The sequence below is a fragment of the Falco naumanni genome, chromosome 1 (assembly GCF_017639655.2).
Source record: "Falco naumanni isolate bFalNau1 chromosome 1, bFalNau1.pat, whole genome shotgun sequence".
Taxonomy (NCBI): domain Eukaryota; kingdom Metazoa; phylum Chordata; class Aves; order Falconiformes; family Falconidae; genus Falco; species Falco naumanni.
Genome location: NC_054054.1, coordinates 2,396,995 through 2,413,650, shown reverse-complemented (window position 1 = coordinate 2,413,650; position 16,656 = coordinate 2,396,995). Strand labels below are relative to the sequence as shown.

Sequence of the window (16,656 nt, the reverse complement as noted above, 5' to 3'; positions counted from 1 at the left end):
AACAATTAAGCAAATTTCAGGTTTGCTTTGTATGTAAGCAATTTCTTTTTAAATATAATCTGTATTTGTAACAGTACGGGATTATAAAGCTGTACAGGTACGTAACTTATACATCCTATAATCTGTGAACTGTGTCAGGACCTTTCTATTTCCTTTTGTGTTTTGTATCTTTTTCTGGAATTTCTGTCTCCTGGATGTTTCTCGATTACTATTCAGAAATTTGAAAGTACTAGAAAACTCATCTTTTTGTGGAACCATTAAATACATAACAATAACAACAACAACATTTGCATTTCTGGATTGTCTAAGTACCAGTTGGTTTAATATTCTGCAGTGTTAACCGTGCAGTATTGTTACCCTACTGAAGCATAGAATACACACATTTAGTGTATCCATAATATTTTCTGCTTCAAACTGCATTTATTAAGATTTTGCACAGTATTATCTCTGAACAACGTTCATGGCACTACAACAAAAATATTTTGTTAATTCTTCAATTTTATAATGACTCCAGATGACCAAATAGCATGCGTACATATGTATATCCCATATGTAGTATACAGACATCTTAGCTACCTTTAATTTGAATGCAGTGAGAAGTCCAGTTTGTGGCACACAGAAATAATCAGTGTAATTTACTTTCCTGCCAGTACAATTCATGGTCAGGTAAAGAAACTCTTAAAATAGCACTGCAGTGGTGGGTATTTTTTCTGGCCTGCTTGTATTTCTTGAATTTCATCCAGATATCTTCTGAATATAGCTCCCTGGGCTAAGGATATATTTGAAACACATTCTCTGACTGACAACACCGGGACTGAATTGCAGTCTGAATCTCAAGAGGTGTGGTGCTGCTTAAACAGTCAAAGACTAACTGCTACATGCTGAACCATGAAATATAAAATGCTACTCTATCTCTAAACATCAGGGGGAGTGTACATGTTTCCTGAAAATGAGCAAGAAAACTCTACAGCTACACAGTCAGTGCAGGTCGTTACTATTCAAACCTCGTAACTCTTGGTCGTACTATAACCAACACCACAAGCTGACAGCAAATACTGCTCGCAGCAGGTGTATAACCAGAATCTGAATGCTGTCAGTAAACTTTTCTCAGCCTGCAGAAGATGCAAGGAAATTCTGATGGCATATGGGCCCAAAAACATGTGAAAACTCATCAGAATAAAAAGAGCTAAGCATTAACATACAGAAGACACTAACCATCCTCCTCTTTTCTTTTTTTTTTTACTAGGAAGTGCATCAATACAATTAAAGAAGGTTAAGTATAAAGGGAAGGTAAGTCATAGAGACAGATGTGGGACTTCCTGGAATACTAATGAAAGAAAATGTTGGAAAGATTACATAATTGGAAATGCAAACCAAAAATTAAATATATCTAACTGTATTTGACTATATAGATCAATGTATCTATATATCAATATACAAGGTGTAGTATAGATGACATTACAAGAAAAACAACTTGCAGTTTTTACTTGTTTAAAATCAAAGGCTTCACATGCTGTACATACTTCCTTCACTCACACAACTGTTGTGTGCAAGTGGGCCATGTCAAGCAGAAGATAATCTTTCAATCACTAAGGAAAGTTACTAGGACAAGAGAAACTTTTATAATTATTCTGATAACAGTCTACTATTACATTTACTGCATGCATTGTAAGACTGTTTAGGTCAAGAAAAAATACGTATTTTATTTGATAATAAATTTTGAGTCAATCCTGCAACAGAAATGTTGTTTTCTACAGTGACATATTTTCACTAAAAACTACCAGACATGATTAAGTATGACAAATCAGATATAAGGAAAAAAAAAAAAAGAGGACAATAGGCTGAAGTACACCAAATACATACATACTAGCTACACAGCCCAGAACTTACTACAGTTTTGAATTCCCATTTCTCTTGGAGCTGATTCCCTGCCTTTAACAGCTAAGTATGTTAGTGTGATCAGAATGGTGTTCTTTTCCAAGACAGAAATATAAGTATTTTATTTGTATGCTTTATTTTCTTTCAAATCTTTCCATATTTGAAGTACACATAGTTACTGAAAGAAGACAAATGAAATTGATATTTAACATCAAGGTATATGAATGTTGTGTAAGCAGGATCCAAAAATAACCCTAGAAGCACTGAGAAGAACCAGACATTTTCTGTAGTTAATATGACGCTTGTACCTCTCATGTAAGGGCTGATGGTCAACAACAGGAATTTTACTCCTCACTCCTCAAGCCTCCAAATTACAAAAATTATTATTCCAATTAGATTCCAACTGGAGTAACATCCAATTCTACCATAGTCATATGTGCTACTTTAAATAGCATGATGATGCAGCATTAGGTAACATTAACTTAGATTTAGTTATATTTTATTGTAAATCACCAAATCCTAGTGGTAGAAAACATAAAGCTGCATTATTAAAATACACATAGAAAACTGTATTTACACTAAAACTTACAGTTGAAAGAAAAAGAAGAAACATAAATAAATTCTTTAGAGACAAGATGAGTTAGACCCCTCTGACCAAGCAAAAGAGGTAAAGTGAAGATATACGTGGGCCAGCCTACGTATCTGAAAGATCACCACCTAACCTCATTAGTTAGGTACAGTCAGGTCAACTACGGTTCTGCTTTTTAAGGAGCAGTGTCTAGGCTAAAACTTTATGTCTAATCCTGCCTGTGAAAAACAGGTACACACATGAAATTATACAAATTGCATATGCACATACAAATCATATGAAATGATAATGTGCTTTCCATGATTAAAATGGCATATACAGCATAATACAACCAGTTTTAAGGTATTAAAATTCTTGAGTTTAAGGCTTTTTTACCTCTCATTTAATTAACCCCATATAGTATAAATAAAAATAGTTATAAACATCTCACATTTAATTTCTCTTCTTAGAGCTATCAGCTTCTAAATAATCATAACCAATGTTTACTTAAGATATTGGATAAGTACATACTAACTTCAAAACAATATTGCCTTTTTTCATCTTAAAGATCAAAAGAATTATGTATTTTGATCTAACATAGTATCAAGGACTGGGTCACCTCACATGAAAATCACACAATCTCTCAGAAAAAAAGGTGCTGCAGTATAGTTCTTTGATTATTCAAATATCAAACATTCTCTCCAAGAAACTCCTTCAATAATAGCACTGCACCCAAACTGTCATCATCTAATGTGAAGTGATGAAGAAGTGACAGATAATGAAGCACAGCCTGAAGATGCAATTGCTTGTCATTAAACCTGCATTTCCTCCTCAGACACACTTTGAGAAGATCATAAGACTCCATCGTGCTGGAAGAATCTCCCTAAAGAGACAGTTACCTCATCTTATACACACACAGAGATGTTATATGTTTCAACTAGAAAATGGAGCCTGAGCAATAAGACAAGAGGAACTCCCTTTAGAAGCTGTACAGGGTTTAAAGAGGTCTGTTGAATTTCCCAGGGAGGGTAACACACTTTATTTTGTTGATCCTTATTTGCTGTATTGGGAGCCATCACAGATAGGCCCCAGAACTTGACTCATACATACCATGCCATAGGAAGTAAAATATCAGTTGCAGGGAAGTCTATAAATACTACTGTGATTAACAACTTTTCCTACAGGTTGTAGGTAATGCCAACTTCAGTATCATCATTATCATACAGGTCCAAAACAATGATGAAGATCCTAATTTTGAAATTAGAAATGTGTGGATTATTTGTAATGAAATGGCAGCACAGAAGACTGATTTTAATTACTCCCTCTTCCCACTAATGCTTGTTCTACCCTAACTTACATCACCACTGCAGTGATTAATATCCTAGAGCACGTATATTTTAATGCATGTCACTTGCAAAAATATGAAAATTCAAAATTTTCAATGTAGGTACTTGCCAGGGAAGCACTCGAAAAGGACAAACTCTTTGGTCTATACCAAACTCCACCCCCCCCCCATCCCCCGTTCTTGAGCTACTTCTAATTCTCTCCAAAAAGTAGACTGCATGGTTTAATCCTGACAGGTTAGAAAGCACAACATATTGTACCCTACTGGGACATATCAAGGTTAGCGTTACAGAAGGATAAAGAAAAAAAATATTTTATGAAATTGTCTTAATACTGCTAATTGATTCCTTTTGTGCCTCTCTCCCAAAGTATCTGAAATCTTAATTCTAGTCATAAAATATTTGGAAAACTTAAAGACATGTAGATCTTTTAAATTTAAACTCATCTTTCAAAGAACATTTAATTTGAGGAAGAAAATAGATAAATATTTGAAATGCTCAAAAATGAAAACAAACTTGAACTTTCAGCTCATGAAAAAGTAAAATGTATATCTTGTCAATGCAATTTGATTTTATTCTTATGATCTGCACGTAAACAGAAAACAGTAGGTCAACTACTACTATTACCATGCTCTATTTTTTGTATACTAAAATATCCTGTCTGGTGATTAATTTTTAAAGCCTTGATTCCACACATACTGTTGGGGTTTTTGATGGATCCCAGTCCTTATGATGTCATGAAAATATGACTATTATATGAGCACATTTTGGAACAGTTATATATATAATATATTTATGAATAAAATTTGTATAAATATATCAAGAAAGAATCACTGTAAATGGCTGATAACCACTGTTTCCCCCTGAAATTTTGCAAGGGTTACAACCATGGAGAGTGGGTTTTAAGATTTGTTCTGCTACCATTGTGTACAGGCAGTTCTGAGTGTGGATGAGATTGTGTTTGACTTATTTTGACAAAATATGAGGAAGAAAAAAAAGGGTGAAATCTCTCAAATACATTAAAAAAGTAGAAATACATTATGTGTAACTTAATTATATACAGTCTTTCCAATCTCCTACTTTGACAAGTTGCATCTATAGGTCACCAGATTAATAATTAATGCTGACAATTTAATAGACAATAACACTTGTTATCATAAAAAACAACTAAATCTTGAAGGGAAAGAAATGATTGAAAATTCCAAATTTCTGAGCAAGTGGTGTTTAATTACAAATAATAAACCACCAAAGCAATGGCTGCCAGTACCATCTAACCACCTCCTTATTCCTTAGCATTCTAATGCTATTACCCTTCAGTTTACTGACAATTCCAAATCATTGGTTTGGACAAAAACCCTTATCCTGTTCCCAAGAGGTCTAATAGGACCTAAAGCATGTGGTATTTTTGGTTTGACTAATATAATATAGATAATAATGTATACACTATAAAGTAAATGGCACTACAGCAGTATTTATTCTTTAATAAAATGCAAATGCTTTATCCATCTATATTAAATTCAACCATTTTTATAGTCAGAAAGTACCACTGAGTTGCAAAATCTAAAACTGAATGGTTATATTCTTGCCTGAAAAGACCATGAAAATGAACCATAGAAAATGGGTCTGAAGGAAATCTTAGTAATTAATTTGGTCCATTATCCTGACCAGACAATCATCAGGCAGAAGAGAAAGCTATGTAGTATATCCCAGTAGGACAGCACTACCAGAAAAATTTTGCAGTGCCAATTATAGTGGGTTTTTTATATTCAAATAAATTTGATAACTGTCCACAGATTCTGCAGTCATTTGAAGTTTTCTGTTACAACTTGAAATATGTAACATTTCCAGGCATTTTAATAACTTAATGCTTGAGAAATTTAAATACTTCAAAACATCACAAATTTGAAATGCAGGAGAAAGAGGAGAAAAGGAATTGTTTTGAAGAACTAAGAAACAACTGTCTATAAACAGTTACTTTTGACAAGGACTTCACCAAGACCAGTTTTTCAAGTGCAATGATCAAGGGAAAACAGTAAGAGTGCCTTAGGTCTGACTCTTAAAACACACCATTGTAAACTAACAGAATTTACAAAAACTGTATGGGTGCACTAAGCCAAGTGTAGTGAGAAGCTGTAGCAATATCTCTCATGATGAGCCAATACGTGATACATGTTGTATAGCTCTGTTAATTGATTATTGTTCAAGATAACAGTGTCTTACTGAATTCTAAGAAACAGTATTATACATACGATGTTATGTAAACAGGTACATACGAATCAGTGTGATTTACACTTTCAAGTGAACAGGTCCCAATGAAATCAGAGTTAGATTTTAATTAGATGTGTTAAAAAATGCAGTAAAATACAAAAAAACCCAAAATAAATACAAGAAAAAAATCTGATTCCACCACTTTGGCATAATTAGCTGGAGATATAATGTTATTTTTTGTTCATGCCCTATTTACATTCTAAATGAAAAACAAATGAAACAGTACCTACATGTACACGTGTGCATATACATACTGTCATGCCTCAATGTCGCTACACATGTGTTCATCCTTACATCACCAAAAAGTAATATGAAAATAATAATTATCCTTCTAGTGAAACATACAGGACTATGCAAGAGGAGAACCTACTTTGTTTATTAAATGGCTTAGCATTAACACAGGATGAGAGCTCCTATCTTGCTGCTAACAACTGGAAAAACTGCTCGAGAAGTGGTAGTGTCAGATGTCAAAGTAGTTTATACAAAACAGTTATAATACAAAGTGAAATCAGAAATAAGTTTCCGTGTCCCTACAGGATTGTGGAACTTAAGCTAAGTCTTTCATTAAAATGATAGGCACATATGGAGAACAGAAAATCAAAACAAAAACCAACCAATTTTTTCTTTAATGTGAGTTTCTGAATAATGAACTTTCAAAAATTTTATTTTTATCTTCAAGATATCAAATCAATTATGGAAGCTTGTGGGGTTGAATTATTCCTGGTTTTGTCTGTTGCAGTAACAGTAATACAACTCACTACCTCAGTATTTTCTTGCATGATTGTGTTATTTCCTACTCATAAAACAAACCTCACCACAAAGTGATTTTAAATCTATATGGACACACATACATGCATATATACAGCATGAAATTAATGTTTGTATTAGTGTTTAACCTATACCATGTTATAAAACACAGCCTTCTCAACTCTAACATCCACAAAATTCCATTGTCCTAACAGCTTTTGTGGTTTTGTTTACTTTATAAACTTCAAATTATTCCTTATCATGATCTTACCTCTTGTTTCCAACTCTGTTAAGAAATAAGTTTGCTCTTAAAATCAGTTATGAAAATGTTAGTCATATTAACTGCTTTTCCCTTTCTCTCTTGCAGATCTTTTATGGTGTAAAGTCTTTACTGAAACCCAGGTGATAGATATCATTAGAGCTGTCATGCATTTTTATTATACTGACTTCTTCTTTAGAATCTTCATATAGCAGACTGTAGATAGTAGCAATTTCTGACAGATACATTTACCAACCATTTAATCCAAGATTTTGTTGGCCGTAAGGCAGAAATCTCTATTTTCTACTAGCTTTCCTATAAGCAAATATATATTTAGATGATATGGAGAAATAGTGTGAAATGGGGACAATGGACATCGATTGTGATTGTACATGTCTGCTCAAGGAATGTGGGTATGGTGACTAGTCATGGGTGCGGTGTCTGGTCACATAGGCACACAGCTCTGAGGAGACAACTACAGTTTTGAGGAGACGCCTGCCCCTCTTCCTCTAACAAAGGGGAGACGGGGAGACGCCTGCCCCTCTTCCTCTAACAAAGGGGAGACAGGGAGACGCCTGCCCTTCTTCCTCTAACAAAAGGGGCTATTTTAAAAAAGAATGAGAAAAGGATGAGAGATATTCCAATGCTATCTAGAGGGAGGGAGTGCTAAGTTTCCTTGCTGAAGAAGATCGGATGGTCACAAGAACATGAATCACCTACAAACCTGCAAGACCACCACATTCCAGGCAAAGGACTGATAAGCTAATTAACATACGAAGCGGGGTTTAGGTAACGAATATGTATAGGCGTTAATTGAATATTCATTTGCTTCATTGTATAAATGTGAGATGGTTCCTCACTTCGGGTATGCAAGCTTGTGGAGGAGCGATCCCCCGTGCATCCGAGCGCAATAAACATACCTACTTTATAACTTTCGAGTTATAGAGTCTAATTCCGCACGTCATAGAAGGAACAGAACGTTTGGGAAAGGAAGTTCTACGAATGAACTTGTGAAACTGAAATAGTAATAATGCTCATAACCTGTCTGTAAGGAAACAGGACAAGAGACTAAGGAACCTTTGCCATAACTAGAAATATTCAGCTCTGGTTTTTAGTCAGTAGGTCTGAGCAGCCTGTTCAAATACTTATATATTATCCGCTTAGCAATAAAAATGACACAATAGTGATCTGATAAAGATAGAGAAATGCAGTGACAGAGAGAAATTTTATCTAGGATTATTGTTATCCTCGGAAGACCATCACCACACTGTTAAATTATTTTTCAAGAACTTAAAAGAATGAGGTGGAGATCAGGAAATTAGATTATTGGGGGGGGGGGGGGGGGTTGTGGGTTGGTTTTTTTTTTTGTAGTTACTTATGATGCTGATAGTGTTTTTCATTGTTTTGTATTGCTTTACACAGCAGAGGGAAAAAGAACCTATCAGTTCTTCTATCCTCAATAGGACACAATCCAGAAAGAGTCAGAAATTAACCTTTAATTTTAAACTAATGGCAATCCTAGGAAAGTTATTTCAGTTTTTTGTTCCCAAGCTTTTGTCTTCACTTTCAAAAATTGGTAGATACTAACATTAGATATATATATAACATATGGACACTAACTACTAGCAGCATTAATATCTAATTATTGATTATACTCCATTAAAAAATTAAGCTTTAACCACAGAGTAGCAAAATACAGGATTTAGGAAAAATTTTACTACCCTCTCCAGAAAAAAAGTGCAGCCACACGGTTACTCTAGAGGAAAATGAAGAATTAAATCCTCTCAAACACAAAACAGAAGTTTTCTTCAGCCGATTACTATAGAAATAAATCTACTACAATAAAAAATAGCTAGCAGGGAGTTTATGTAAACTACTCACTCCAGAATCTTGTGAATCTAAAACTACTTTTCTTAAAATAATTTGTGCAAACTCTTTAATGTTCCAATAAGTAGAAAGAGGCTAATTCTACTCCTCTTAAAAATAAAAAGGTTATATTTTTCATTTTAATATAAGCTAATTTTTGTCTTTGTCTACCTCTCAAATTATTTTCAAAACATCTAAAAGAGTATGTATTTATTCAACCTAGCTTTGCCTGAGGCAGTAGATAAGAGGGAGGAAAAGTGAGGTATTTTATGCTACTACAGGAACATGCTGCAAGGTGAAACAGAACAAGGTCTTAAAAAGATTGGTCAGGATGAGTTTGGGACAATGCTCTGTGTGATGCTCTGTATTGAGAAAGGAACGTACTCTGAATAATTAGGAAAGGTTCCACTGATGATGTTAAAGGTAAGTACTCTGAACAACAAGAATAGGTCTTTGAATAAGAAAAGGTTCCACTGATGATGTTAAAGGAATGTACTACTGACAATGTTAAAGTAAAGGAAGGTGCTCTGCATAATTAGAAAAGATAAGGTGGGCACCTGAAGGAGACAAGGAGATCACAGTCAGGAAATCGTTGAACAAAGAAAGTTGAAAGGTTTGCTCCACCTAGATCGCACCTATTGTGAACAGAATGATTAGGTGTCAAAATCAAATGAATATGTACATAAAGATGACATAACATCTCAGGAAATCTGTGTAAATTACCTAACTTTTCACTGAAAACTTTGGAGCTAGTTTGTCTGGTGCGAACCAGCTAGCTCCCCAACGTTGCACGAAATAAATACCTTTGATGCTTAAAGACAAAATTCGTCTCTGAGCACTTACTCTGTGCCGTTTTGGCATCAAAGGGGACTATGACAGGCTTATCACTTGTATATAATGATAAAATGCAATTGTGAAGAGAAAAAACTTTGTTAAAGTTTTGGATTTTTTTTCCCCAGAGAAAGATTAATGAAGGTAATGAAACTCTGTTACTAATGTGTACACACCAATCTATAAAAATGGATGTATAGACAGGTAAATATAGAAGGACATAAAATAGATACATCTATCTCATTAATTATATTTGAAGATATTTTTAGAAAAATAGTATTTATGTCAGTTTTGCTACTGTTGCTACCAAATTATGTATCTCATTTGGATTCACTGGACTTTAAAGATATACTCTCTAGTACAGTATTCTTATGCCAGTTTTTTCACCTTTTCATTTTCTAATTTCCATCCCTTTCAGGTGAAAATCATTTCAGTAAAACAGATAATTGCTTCTGCTTTGCAATGTCAAACAGTTTGCCTTAGGTTATGGCAGCCTCTAAAATTAAGATGGAAAAAATAAGTTCTCTCTCATTATCTTTCTCCCTTTCAAGCATCCTTTCATCTCATCCTCTTCGATGGTGTCCAAAGTCATACTTTCTCCATTGTTTATTCTTTTCTACTGTTTTCTTGAATTTACTTATAATTGTAGTTCTTGCCTTCCCCACAGTCCTTCACCTTCAGCCTCAGTTTTGAATGTCAAAATTTTTACAATGGCTAAAGAGGAAACTAGAATATGTTGCAATCCAATTGCTCAGCCCACGGCATCTTCAGTAACAGTCATAAATCTTTTTGTCTTTCTATTTTCTCTCCACAAAAAGCCACTATGGCAAAAATTCTTCTACATATCAAAATGGAAAAACAAAAGACTGTTTTGGGACTACTAAATATACATTGTACTCTTGAAATCTCAAAAAGCCTTAAGATAAAACTAACACTCCTTTCCATACCCTTATTTTCCATAGTCTTCTTCTAACTTTCATCTATCGCAATGACGTTCTAAAAGTGTGTCCCACATTAAAAAGACAAAGCACAGACTGACAAATGGGAGAGAATGGCAATTTACAGTGACTCCTGCTGCTGGGGTATCAAATCTTGAAATCATCAGTGAACAAACCAATCCCTATGAGTCTCCTTTCATTTTTACCCTAAAATTAAGCTTGTATGTTGGGAGAACCAAAGAACAGTTTTCAGCTTTCTGTCCAAGGAGAACTCTCGTCTAGATTGATGTGTAGGCCCCCTGCAGCCGGACAGCACTGCATGACTGGGATCTATTGCTGAATATGTATTATTTTATTTTATTTTCAGTTTGATCTCTAAACATTAAACTAAAAACTAAAACCCAAACACAGACACTATGTATAAGCAGATCCATACATAGTTCTGTATTTCTGGATTGTAATGATATGTAATAAAACCAATTAAATAAAGAAAATTTATCCAATACAACTGTTTAACAGGTTGCCTGAAGACAGGTTTCCCCTTCCCTCACCCTTTTTCCCCATTTGAGCACTGTTATTCTTTATTTTGACACCACTTGTGAAGATTGAGGTTTCAGTTCAATCAGAATGCCCTTATCCAAGCAAAATTCTACACATTTTCTGTAAAACCTGAAGAAAGGCCAGGCCTTCTGGAATGGGCTCATAAAACCTCTTTGTTTTCATGTTTGACAAATCCACAATCCCTTTGTTTGTAGCAGTTCTGTTAAACCCAAGTATTATTGTGAAAATTATTGCCACTAGAAAAAGTTACAGATTACAAAAAAATAGTTTAACTATTTGATTACTTGAAGTAGGCATTAATGAAACATTATTGTATCATGGATTTATATTTTAATTTTGTACTCTTCTGGCACATTTACACAGCAGAACTCAGCTCGTACAGCTATCATTCAATATCATTTAAATTTATTATCCAGCTCAAAAAAAAAAATAGCTGAATAGTTGGATGAGCATCGTAGCACTTCCTTATTACATTCTGCAAAGGGATTTCTTTAAGCAAGAGAAACAATATCCAAGAGATTTTCATTTTTTTGCAATTAATGAAGTCATACATTCAGATAAATATAACTGACAAAGACATTAGATTTGAAATTATAATTCTAACTATTCGTAGATTACGTCTGATTTAACCAATATAAAAAGAAATAATGCTGATGAGATCTAACGTTAAGCTTAGTTAATAATTACTCAAGTAGTCTAGTATAACTAAGTAAATCAATTTTAAAATGCAATGGCAGTGCAGTAAAAGTCTTAATCTAACATATACATGTATTTTCATTTTAATTTTCTTTATTATGGTTTTTCCTTTGTCATTTGACTTACATTTGAAAAAAAATATGCATCATTCTTCAGCAGTTTACATGAATGTCATTGTATTATATTTATTATTTACACTAAGCAAAGGTAATGAGGTAATGAAACATTTATGTTTCAGTATGCTTTCTGATTAGCCAAAGAAGTTCAATGAATAATTTCAAAGTAATTTTTTCAAAGTACTACAAGCAATTACATTATACTGTAAATTATTAACCTTTAGTTGTTTTCCTAAAAACCAAAATATAATAAATATGTATTTCTGCAGTCTATATTTATAGGCATGTTATACTGTGTATACCTACATATATTTAGACACTACGCATAGTCTATACAGTCTATATTTTGGTATAAAATGTATTACTTAACAGATTAGTAACTTTTAAGCATTGACTCATCAAATAAATGTTGTCACCAGAAATGCCAGCAAAAGAATAATTTCTCACAATGTGTACTGTGTCATATAGGAACGTACAGGATCATGTACTACCAATCTCAGAGGAACAGACAGAATTTTATTTCAGATGCAGTGATCTCTGAACCCAGTTGCTGTGTTTGGCATCATGAAAGCTCTAAATTGTTGAAAGAAAAAGGCCGTTTTCGTTCTTCTGTTTTGGGTCATACTATTATTATTGTTTATCTTTATAGTTTTTGCTATTATTACTCTTTAAATTATAGAAAATTTGTATTTTATGTATTTTATTACATAAATATACAATATATGTTAAATTATTAAATTACAAATATTTTAAAATATACTATTACTAAAAATAATTTTAGGAAGTTTCTATAGAACACTTGCTGCTGATTTATGGGTTTTTTTTAGGTATAGCACATGGCCCAATTCTGTTGATTTGTTATGTAAAGATAGATGTTAGAACTTTTCACTTTCTTCAACATATTTCAGAGGTCTGCTCAACCAGATAGGCAAAACAGTTTTTAAAAAATTTGTGGCATCTCACATAAGAGAGATTATAGGGCAGCTGAGAGCAGAAGAGGAATAGAAGGAAACAGAGTAAATGTTGAGCCAGTAGATGCACAGGAAGCTCTTCTATCTAAATGTGACCAAGTACCTCCCGTTTATAACTCTTGTGTTGCAAAGAGGAGATAAAATTCAGCAATAGTTTTAAGCCCTGTGATCATTTAAAGAGGCTAGGTTAATAGGATCAAAATACATTTCCTGGACTTCTGAACTTCTCTTTACTTCCAAAAAAAGTCCTTCTATGTGTGAAATATGTTACAATCACAGATTATGGCTTATATCACCTCATAAAATCTGTCTTTACTCTCCCCATTAAGATGATACTCACATTCTACATTATTGAACCTCAGCTGTTCTACATGAACATAGATCAAGAGCTACATGAGGAAAATCACCTGGATTTGAATTGCAACAGTGAGAACTAATAGCAAAAAATACATAGGAATGAACTTTAGCTATTCTTTTTAAGAATTCACAGGACAGAGGGTGAGTATTCCCTAACTCAAGGCAAAGCAATAAAGAAACAAATTAGCAAGCACAGTAGCCAGGGGAACAATAAACATGTCCAGTAAGTCAGACACAATGCATATGTGACTGATAATTTAACACCATGAAAGGGGATTACAAATCTGCAGTGGTGCAATGAAACACCAAGTTCCGAAGAGATTTAGTGCAAGCAACACAAGGTAGCTTTAACAGTTGACAAAAGATAACAAAGAAAAAGCACAAATAGTGTCACAGATTTCATCATACTAGAAGACATAAGGCCATATGAAATCTAAACATGTAGATACTGCATCACTCAGCACTGGTGTGATCTCTACCCTTTCAAGCAGTAGTTTGGCTGGCAGATTGAAAATAAAATATTAAGGACAGGCTATCTCAAAAAAAGAAAAAGCTTTAAAGTAAGCTTTGACAATTTGAAAAATCAATCCATGTGTCTAGATTCATACTTTAAAGAAATATAAATCCCTAATCTATTACAAAGTAGGATAAGAAATAAATCAAGTGTTTTTTTTTTTTTATAGTCTTCTAAACTACTTTAATGCTGATCTCAGTTGAAGAGTTGGATTATTACCAAATGTGAATTTCACATATTTTATATTTCTAGGAGTAGCATCTCAGGCTAGGACTGTGACAAACGGCCTAGAAATAAAACCATAAGATATCCTAAAAAGTATTTGCTATTGTTAACCTTGTTTCATTAATTACTTCTGCCCTTTTTCCATTAAAGTTACAAATCTGAGAGACAGTTTTCCATTCTGTCATGGGAAAAGAGAGGGGAAAAAAAAAGGAAACAGTTAAAAGTAATTTAGTAAATCGAGTAATGGCAGCACACACACAGTACTGACATTTATCACAGATAGTAATGATTTGATAAATATTTACCAAATAACTTTTCATTAAAAAGTTTGGTGATGAAAGGGCACATACATATATTTTCCATCAAGAGTTCCCATAATACTGAGTTAATTTTCTTAAATGTTTCAAATTACAAATTTCTAAATTCAAAAATGTTCTCTTACCTACCTAATCTCAGTCAATGAAAACAAACAACAAAACCGACCTCCCAGATTTTAACACATTGGCAATAAAGCTTTGTAAGAACAAAGTTATTTAAATGGCATTATCTGCTATTTGTCTTATTCTATATTGCCATTTTTTCCCCACTGAGTGCTAATAAGTGCTTGCTGTTGAAGAGGTTTACATTCAACATCTGTCACTTGTATCCAGAAGTAGCACCTACAGGGAACTGTCAAATAGATTGTTATTCTCCTCTGTAGCACCAGCAAATCTGTCTCACATCATTTACATACAGATAGTTATAGGCATTCATCATTTCATTATGCTGACTGCTTCACTATTCTAATGTATAATGTCTCTTTAATGAGCCTCAAAAAATACAATATTCCTTGATTTATGACTGCTTAACTGAAAAATTATACAGATTGACAAAAACTCATCGTAAAGCATTTTTGTGTTCCCACTACCTTGCACTTTAAATTTAATGACTTCTGAGTTAATCTCATGATTTGTTTCTTTGACAAAAGAAATTATCAAATTTTAACACACCAGACTTCACAGTCACTGCTGTTTTAATAAATATACTTTCACTTCAATGAGAGTGCAGTACAGAATTTGACAAATTAAAATCGATCCAGTTTTGTCCAAGAAATTAATGTATTGGACAATTTGTTTCAATATTATGTGTCAATTACTGTATACTTCCTAACTTATCATGTTGAATACTGCTGTACCAGTCACGCACAAGCAACTCATACGAGCCAATTTACATGTTCAGGTAAATTGAACTATGCTTTTTTGTATGAACTTCAATTATTGCATACACAAATGGTTACCACCGGAAAACAGCTCTGCCATTAAAAGCATGCTGAAGTATTACAAACGTACCTAAAACACCAAACAGAAAGCTGAGAACAAGAGGTAACCATTTAATTCACTTGACTGTACTCTGGCATTATATGGAGCTCAGTTCCTTCAGCTACATCTCCATGTGTTTATAAATAATGTCAGCCTTCTGCAGGGGGCATCAGGTTTTGAGTATCCAAGCTGAAAGTTCGGTAAACACTGCTTATCATAGCTGTTGGAAGCAAGGAATTTCACTAAGAAAACATGTGATACTTAGTTGTATTTGAATGCTTTTAGTCTGTAAGCGTTAAGCTCTGTCTGAAGTTTCACCCACAACAAAGGTAATGTTTGAACTCACAGTATAGACAGTCAGGACATGACTCCCTCTCCTCTGCTCAGCCATGCATTTCCATGTAAGTTTTAGAAAACATAGTATCGAGACCTTTCCATCTTTTAAAATGCCACACACAGAAGGTTCAAACGTAATGAGTGCAGTTACAAACAAATGAGCACTAATATAACCTTACACTGCCTGAAATCGTAAGCATCACTTCCTATCGCTAAATCATGAAGCCAGGCTAAAAAGACTATCCATTCAGTGCAGTGGAAATGTAGAGATTTAAGCAACAGATGGCAAGCTACAATCCCTAGATCCCTGCAAAAAGTCAACTTCAAGCAAAAAAATCATACAAAACAACTTACAATACTACTGCATATTTAATAGCCTTTCAGTAGATGCAGATATCATTATACAACAGAAAATAAACTGCAGGAATTATGCTGTTTGATCCTGACAGTGCTACATGCTCAATACAATAAAAATTCTCGTTTCATAACTTTGGACCCATATTTTAGTTCCTTTGCACTGAATATTCCAGTTAGCATCAATGTCTGCATTGCAATTATTTCAAGGAGTCAAACTTACAAAGAATATAGGTATACTATCCCCTAATCAATACAGTATGTTTTTATCATCTAGAAGAATTTGCAAGTCTATGCATCTCAGCCATAGAAAATGACAACCTATCAAATAAGCCATTACAACAGTCTCTCTCTTCCCCCACCCCCCAGTTAATCACAAAACCTTCATGGTGTTATTTTGTATGTAAAATTTAATAACTCTGAATCCAGAAAACTAGTATGCCGACTCAAATACTTGCTACAAATAACTGAAGACCTAAATTTATACACCTGGATGCTTTGTGAATTCAAAATAGCTCAAAATAGCCATT

At 33.7% G+C, this 16,656-nt stretch overlaps 1 long non-coding RNA gene across 1 annotated transcript in view; it reads right to left on the bottom strand.

Moving 5' to 3' along the window:
- The window catches only part of LOC121091085, a 563,037-nt gene that overhangs the window by 485,629 nt on the left and 60,752 nt on the right, over positions 1–16,656 (bottom strand). The gene's annotated exons all lie outside the window — the stretch shown is intronic.